Below are 8,564 nucleotides of genomic sequence, written 5' to 3' on the forward strand. Positions count from 1 at the left end.
AATGCTGGAATTAGATTACTAAATTACATAAAAACCAGTTAGTGGCCTACAGGCAATAAAATTAATTTTTAGGTTGTAATCTCTACATCTTAATATCCACTACTAGATGCAAATCATTTGCATTTTTATGGAACAAAAGTTATTTGCATTGCTATCACACAAGGCTCATTTGTTTTGCTATTTTTTACTATTTACCTTCTATCCATTACAGAGCTTTCTCTACATAATTTACATATTTAGCTTATTCAATGTCTGCTCCCTCCATTAGAATAGAAAGGCAGGGCATTTCCCCCTTTTGCATGCTACTGTATTCCTGTGCTTAGAACAGGTCCAAGCACATAGTATGCACTCAAAAATATCTGTTGAATAAATAGATTAGTAAAGCCAAGGAAAGATGCATTTAACTTTGGCTTTAAGAACACAAGCCAAAAGGGAAAAATGGGAAATATGTAAAGTGAACAATCCCAAAGTGAATAAAAAATTAACCAAAATGGCTGCCTAAATATATGTGCTTGAATGAAGGAAATTTCATGTCCACTTTTTGTTCAGAGACTAACAGGAATGACATGTGATGAGACAGAAGATAAGCTGCACCTATAGAAAATCCATTAGCCCCTCATTCTGAAGGTGAAAGTGGAGAAGGAATATTTTGTATCCTCTCTGGTGGGGGATAACCAGTGTCAGACTGAAATTCACCAACAGCAGTTCTACCTCATGAGGCCATTTGTTAGCCAGCCAATCAGCCTCCTTTGTTGGGATGTGCTCTGAAAACTAGGTCAAATTTTCTTTCTTTCCTTTTTTTAAATTTTTGTGGAAAGCCCTCCCCAAAATACAGTATTTTCTACAAAATATTGCTCTAGGGTTTCTTTCTTTCTTTTTTTTTTATTAATTTTTAAGTTAAAAAATATATATATAACAACAAACAAACTCAAACATTCTTAATATATGATCATTCCTTTCTACATATATACTCAGTAATTCACAATATCATCACATAGTTGCATACACATCATCATGATCATTTCTTAGAACATTTGCATCTATTCAGAAAAAGAAATAAAATGAAAACAGAAAAAAATTCATACATACCATACCCCTTACTCCTACCTTTCATTGATCACTAGCATTTCAATCTAAATTTATTTTAATATTTATTCCCCCTATTATTTATTTTTATGCCATATGTTTTACTCATATGTGGATAAGGTAGATAAAAGGAGCATCAGACACAACTTTTTCACAATCACACAGTCACATTGTGAAAGTTATATCATTATACAATCATCTTCAAGAAATGTGGCTACTGGAACACAGCTCCACATTTTCAGGCAGTTCCCTCCAGCCTCTCCACTACATCTTAACTAAAAAGGTGATATCTATTTAATGCATAAGAATAACCTCCAGGGTAACCTCTTGACTCTGTTTGGAATCTCTTAGCCATTGACACTTTATCTTGTCTCATTTCACTCTTCCCCCTTTTGGTTGAGAAGGTTTTCTCAATCCTTTCATGCTGAGTCCCAGCTCATAATAGGATTTCTGTCCCACGTTGCCAGGAAGGTCCAGACCCCTGGGAGTCATGTTCCACATAGATGGGGGAGGGTAGTGAGTTTGCTTGTTGTGTTGACTGGAGAGAGGCCACATCTGAGCAACAAAAGAGGTTCCTTGTAGTGACTCTTAGGCCTAATTTTAGTAGGCTTGCTGGGTCAAATTTTTGACATGGTATTTTTAAGGTTATCAGCTAAATATTCCCAAATCACTTGATCAATAATATATCAATACTGTTCAGTCTAAATCATTTAGTAATTAGAAAAAAATTTTATTGAAATATTAAATGCAAGTTTATAGCCTTTCATGTAAAAGTATTTTGTTATATTAATTAAAGGATAATTTAATACCATAAATGGGGTACGTCCCTCCCTTGGGACTGTGTTAACCCCTCTAATGGGTATGCTCTCTTTTTAATAAACTTTACTACTTATGCCTACTGGCTCTCTCATCTCTAAATTCTTTTCGTTTCACAACTATCAACCCTGGGTCAGGACTCAGCTGGCGCCATTGCCAGCAGGGCACCAGTTACATATTCTGGCAAGCTTACCAGGAGTGATTCCAAAAGATCTAAGGAAAAAGAAAGAATGGCATAGCCCAAATAACCCTAAAGAATGGGAGAAAGATCAAAGGTCATAGTGGAGTTGTACAGAGAAGATAGAGTTTAACAGATGAGTATGACTGCTGAATCATTATATTGATATTTCTTTTAGTCTCCACTATCTTAGAGCAGCTAGAAGTAAAAACCTAAAATTGTGGAATTGTAACCCATACCATTGTTGGAGAAGCCATAAAATATCGCCAACATGGCTGCCATGGCTGATGCAAGGCAACACAAAATGGCTGACCTTAAATCTGCCCTCCGCCCTAGCAACAACGGCGGCCAATCCCAGAAATCTGCCCTCCAGTCTAGCAACAATGGTGATCAATCCCAGAAATCTGCCCTCCAGTCTAGCAACAACGACCACCAATTCCAGCCCGACACATGTCCCTGCATGCTCCCAGCCTATCTAAGTCTGTGCACTTCCTGAATAAAGCAGATGCCTTCCATTCTCCCCTGAGGGTTGTCTCCTGAGTCGTGTACTGTGTGCTCTGTGTCTGTGTGACTGACTCAGTACAGCCACTTACCCCCAGCCATCAGCTAACCAGCCATCAGCCACCCAATAATACCAAACTCTGAAATCTGTTCTACACCTAATTGTGTTGTGCATTGAAATTTTTTGTATATATATTATTTTTCATTAAAAAAAGAAAAAAGTGATGATAAAACAAATATATATTCCTTCTAGCCTCCAATGTTTTGGAGCAGCTGGAAGGAAAAATCTGAGATGGCATGGTAGCCCATGACAAACTCTGGGATCTGTCCTTTAATTATTTGTTGAAGAGTGCTTTGAAAACTATTGCTTTTTTCTTTGTTTGTTTTGTATATACATTATATTGTGCAATTAAAAATGTTAAAAAAAAAAATTAAAAGAAAAAAAGATCCCAGGAGAGAAGCATCTTCCAAATAAGTACCAGCCCTCAAGATCTGCCTTTTAGTTACAGAGGAGGAGAAACCAAGGAGTAAGTGGACAAGGCATGGTTCATAACTTTGGCTGTAACCAGACATCTCAGGGCCACTCAGGGCAGAAACCATCAGGAACCTGTTATCAATGTGGAGAGCTGGGACACTGGAAGCAGGACTGTCCCCAAAGACCAAAAATAGCCTGGAAGACAGAAAGCACTTCCAGGGCCTTGTCCATGAGGTGGGAAAGCAGAACACTGGGTCCAAGAGAGTAAAAAGCCCTGTTGGCCACCCCCAACCAGGACTGCCGGGGCCCAGGGCCAATGGTTCCCTGATCTCGCTGAAGAATATTGAAATCACGGAACCCTGGGTGTCTCTAGATAAGGCGGTATTTGTGGTAAACTACAAATCAGAAATTCATCTTCAACAGAAAGCGGCTTTTAAAAGAAACAAGATTATGTATAAACAGGACCTGCCCATCTATGACGTGTTTAGAACAGCACAATCTGAATAATCACTAAAGGTGACATCCTGGGCACCAGAACTCCTGATTCAACTGCACACCAGCAGGTAGGATGGCTGTTCACATTCAGCTGTTAATGGGACATCATTATATGACAAAATAAATGAACGGGGGAGTAAAGCAACTTTAAGGGAGCCAGAGCATGCTTGCCTTCCCCCAAATGCTATTGTTTCCTCATTTGTCAACATTGCAAACTGTAAATCTGTAACCTCCCATTCCTCACTCAGGGACTGTGCTGTTTTGAAAGGAAGCATGCCCTCTAAGAAAAGCCATGTTTTAATATAAATTGCATTTCATAAAGGTAGAATAATCTCTATTCAATACTGTATGTTTGAAACTGTAATGAGATCATCTCCCTGGTTGATGTGATTTAGTTAAGAATGGTTGTTAAACTGGATTAGGGGATGACATGTCTCCACCCATTTGAGTGGGTTTTGATTAGTTTCTGAAGTCCTATAAAAGAGGAAACATTTTGGAGAATGAGAGATTCAGGGAGATTCAGAGAGAGCAACACTACAAAGCAGAGTCCACCAGCCAGCGACCTTTGGAGATGAAGAAGGAAGACACCTCCCAGGGAGCGTCATGAAATAGGAAGCCAGGAGAGAAAGCTAGCAGATGATGCTGTATTTGCCATGTGCCCTTCCAGCTGAGAGAGAAGCCCTGACTGTGTTCGCCATGTGCCTTCTCACTTGAGAGAGAAACCCTGAACTTCATCAGCCTTCTTGAACCAAGGTATCTTTCCCTAGATGCCTTTGATTGGACATTTCTTTAGACTTGTTTTAATTGGGACATTTTCTCAGCCTTAGAACTGTAAACTAGCAACTCATTAAATTCCCCTTTTTAAAAGCCATTCCGTTTCTGGTATATTGCATTCCAGCAGCTAGCAAACTAGAACAGGGACTTATCCAGAAGAGGTGGCAGAAAGACTGTAAGAGTGGTGGGATGGGGTGTATTGTACCAGAATAATATTTTTACATTTTCCAATATCCCCCAACCCTTCCAAAATTGTCAGCAATAATGCACATTCCTACATGTACTCTCAACTCTATGAAAACATAAAAATTTTATCCCTCAATCTCCCTATAAGATTAAAGGAATGAGTGCACGGGTGGTTCAGTGGTAGAATGCTCGCCTTTCATGTGGGAGACCCAGGTTCGATTCCTGGACCATGCACCTCCCCCCGCCAAAAAAAATCAAAACTCTTTCAGGGAGGGATTGAAGCAGGATGAAATATGACAACTGTAAGTTCCTGGTTTCCTATTCAACTCTGAGGGAGTTAATAGACAACTCCAAGTCCCTTGTTTCTTATCTAGCTCCAAAGGAACTAACACAGAGCTGCAAACTGCAGCTGCAAAACTTCTGGAACAAAAAGATCCCTAAAGACCCCACATCATTGAGTCCTCCCCAAACCATAAAGCTTGTAAAATTCTGGGCCCAAAGCAAACTCTTACTTAATAAAAGGAAGCATAAGGTCGTAAAGATTGTTATCCATTTGCCCAAACGCAAATTTTAGGTATGTGACAACAAACCATGAATTCTGCTAGCTATTTCCTCCTAGAACAAAGAAGATAACTAGTATTCAAAGGTTGCTATGGAAACCTGCAACTGATAAAACTTTCCTAAAAAACAAACTGGCCCACTCCACTCAATGCAGGTCCCTCCCTTAGGCACACCTGTGTTAACCTCTATAACATGTACTCTCTATTTAATAAACTTCTCTTTTTAATATACTTTACTACTTATTCCTAAGGAAAAAAAAAAGAATTATTTAATACCACAAATGAGAAAATTTCATTCTTAAATGGTACCTTGCATCCTCAGAAATACTTTATTTAGTCCTTACATAGAAACTTGTGATTATAGAAAAAGTCTCTAGGCAAGAGGTACCTGCTAAAGTAAGGTAGTCGTACTTATAACTTCTTGTTTTAATATTTTCATGAAATGATTTTATTTTTAATGGTTAAACATAGCACACATATGAATATGTAGCAAGCATTGAAGAATTTTCTCTACAAAGAGCCAGGTAGTAGGTATTGTAGGCTTATAGGCCATAGGTCTCTGTTGAAAATTTTTAACTCTGCTATTTTATTGCAAAATAGCCATAGGCATTGTCTAAACAAATGGCATTGCTGTGTTCTGATAAAACTTAATTTATGGACACTAAAATTTGAATTTCATATTATGTTCACATATGAAATATTCTTTTTTTTTCAATCATTTGAAAATGTAAAGGCCATTCTTAGGCAGGTAGAACACAAGATTTGGCATGTAGACTATAGTTTGCCCAAATCTAATATAGAAAATGTACATATAAAGTTTAATGAAAAAATAAAGTGAATCTAGTGTACGCTTTCTCCAATCACATATTTCACTCTCCTCTTAAAGATAAGTACTACCACGTGTATTGTTGCTTATTCCCTTACATTTTATCATATATGTAAATATTCCTTAAAATAACATATATTTTTAAATTCTGTCTGGGTCTTAACTATATATAAATGGAATTATATTGTGTGCATTCTTTTATTACTTTTTTCCTCTAATTTAAGGTTTTTCAATTCAGGCATACTGATATCTATAACTGAAGTTCATTCATTTTTTCTGCTCTATCATTTTCAGTTGGATGAATATTTATCCATTGTAGGTGGATATTTGAATTTTTTGTAAGTTTTTACTATTACAAGCAATGCTGTCCTGAACATTCTTATACATATCTCCTGGTGCATGTGCCAGAGAGGTACTACAAGATATATATCTAGGAGTGGAATCGCTGGAATTTAAGGAATTATACTGCTATGAAATTGTATGTACTCTGGAAAAGCCATGCTCTTTTAATCCAGTCTTGCAGGTACAGACATATTGCAGGTGGGATCTTTTGATCAGATTGTTTCCATGGAGATGTGAACCACCCAATTGTGGATGGGGCCTTTTGATTAGATGATATCCATGGAGATGTGATCCTACCCATTCAAGGTGAGTTAATTAGTTTACTGGAGTCCTTAAAACAGCTCTCAAAGAGAGCAGATGCTTAGACACAGAAACTTGAAGATGCTGAGAGCCGTTTGAAACCATAGATCTGGAGAGAAGTATACTAGATGTCACCATGCGCCTTTCCATGTGACAGAGAAACCCCTGGACTTGATCGGCCTTTCTTGAGTGCAGGTAATCTCTTGTTGGTGCCTTAATTTGGACATTTTCATGGCTTTAGAATTGTAGCTTGCAACTTAATAAATCCCTTTTATAATAGTCAATCTATTTCTGGTATACTGCTTTCCAGCAGCTTTGACAAATCAAAACAGGTATGCATATCTACAACTTTACTAGATGTTGTCCAGTTATTTTCCCAGTTGGCTGTTTCCATTTATAATTCTCACAGTGTAAATGAATTCTCCCTGCTCACAGTTGGCTGTTTCCATTTATAATTCTCACAGTGTAAATGAATTCTCCCTGCTCACATCTGTACCAGCACTTGGTATTATCAGGAATTTTAATCTTTGCCAATGAGGTATTTTGAAATGGTTTAATTTTTGCCAATGAGGTGTTTTGAAATGATATTTCAATGAGTGTTTGTATTGGGTGTGCGTGTGTGTGTGTGTAACATTTAATGAACCTCCTGATGTGGCCTCAGACCTCCACTAGGATACACATTCCACCCGTATCTCCCCCCCACCCCCCATATCTTAAGCCTCTCTTCAGCTCTTCTGCCAAGGAGTTGATCTTCACCATGCTTGGCTGCTTTAAGACCATTCCTTCCCCAGAACTTTGTAGTAGCCCAATCATACCAAATCAGTTATAAAAGCAACTTCTATCTTATTTGGGGCAGCATTTTACCTTTGCTCACTGATTAAGGCTACACAATTTATCGAAGTGAACAATTGGGCACAAGGGTGACCATGTCCTATGGTCTGATCTTCCCAGAATATCCTGGCAATTCTGTCACAATTGATCCTGTAGTGAGGCTTGACACCCATTATTACCCTGATCTCCTGGTGCTTCTGGTATTTGCCAATGTGGCACAAGCTGAGGACCACATGGCCCCAAAGGGTTTAAATTTTTCTTAGTCTAGAATAAGGTCAAAAGAACATCAATGTGGTTTTGCTTGCATTTCATAGGGAGATTGAGCATCTTTTCATATTTGACATTTTCATTTCTTCTGTGAAATTCCTGTTTAATATCATCTGCCTGTGTACATATTCTGGATATTTGTATTTTCTCTGACATATGTGTTATAAATACCTTTTCCAAGATTGTGGCTTGTCTTTTCACTCTATTATTATTTTTTTAATAGAGTTTAATAGAGTTTTTAATAGAGTTAATAGATTCAAATGTTTTCACTTATATGTTACTTGAGAAATGCTTTTCTATCTGTTGTCATAAGGATATTATGTTATATACTTCTAAAAGTTGTAAAGTTTTGCCTTTTACATTTAATTCTTTATATTCTTTAATCCATCTGAAGTTGATTTATGTATGGTATAAGCTAGAAATCCAAATTTTTATTTTTTCCATATGGATAACCAGTTGTACCATTTATTTTACGAATTTGCGTGTCATCCTTGTTCAGGGACCATGCTAATTTTCTCTGTATCAAAAATATGGAATGCTTCATGAATTTGAATACCATTTATTTTAATAGTTTACAGTACAATTTATTAAATAGTTCATTTAATAAATAGTTTATATTTAACAGTTCCACATTGATGTGCATTCCTGGTTCTGCCATATATCATATTTTTATAAAAACATATATGCAATTTGAATGAGTAACTTTCTGTCATTATATTTGTCTATCTCTTGCCAGTTTTACCCTATCTTAAATAATATGACTTTAGGCAGTAGTTTGGAGGCTGTTATGTACCCTATAAAAGACCATGTTCCATTCATCTATTCCTGTGGGTTCAGACCCATTGTAGGTGGTACCTTTTGATTTGGTTATTTCAATTGAGATGTGACCCTCTTCATTCAAGGTGGGACTTAATCTGCTTACTGGGG

At 37.2% G+C, this 8,564-nt stretch overlaps 1 non-coding gene across 1 annotated transcript; it reads right to left on the bottom strand.

The window, feature by feature from the left end:
• Nucleotides 1-8,091: 8,091 nt before the first annotated feature.
• Nucleotides 8,092-8,193, bottom strand: LOC143643032 (U6 spliceosomal RNA). The gene has a single exon (XR_013156077.1). It is a non-coding gene; the product is annotated as a U6 spliceosomal RNA (small nuclear RNA).
• Between the last annotated feature and the right edge of the window lie 371 nt (nt 8,194-8,564).

Source organism: Tamandua tetradactyla, chromosome 7, assembly GCF_023851605.1.
Source record: "Tamandua tetradactyla isolate mTamTet1 chromosome 7, mTamTet1.pri, whole genome shotgun sequence".
Lineage (NCBI taxonomy): Eukaryota > Metazoa > Chordata > Mammalia > Pilosa > Myrmecophagidae > Tamandua > Tamandua tetradactyla.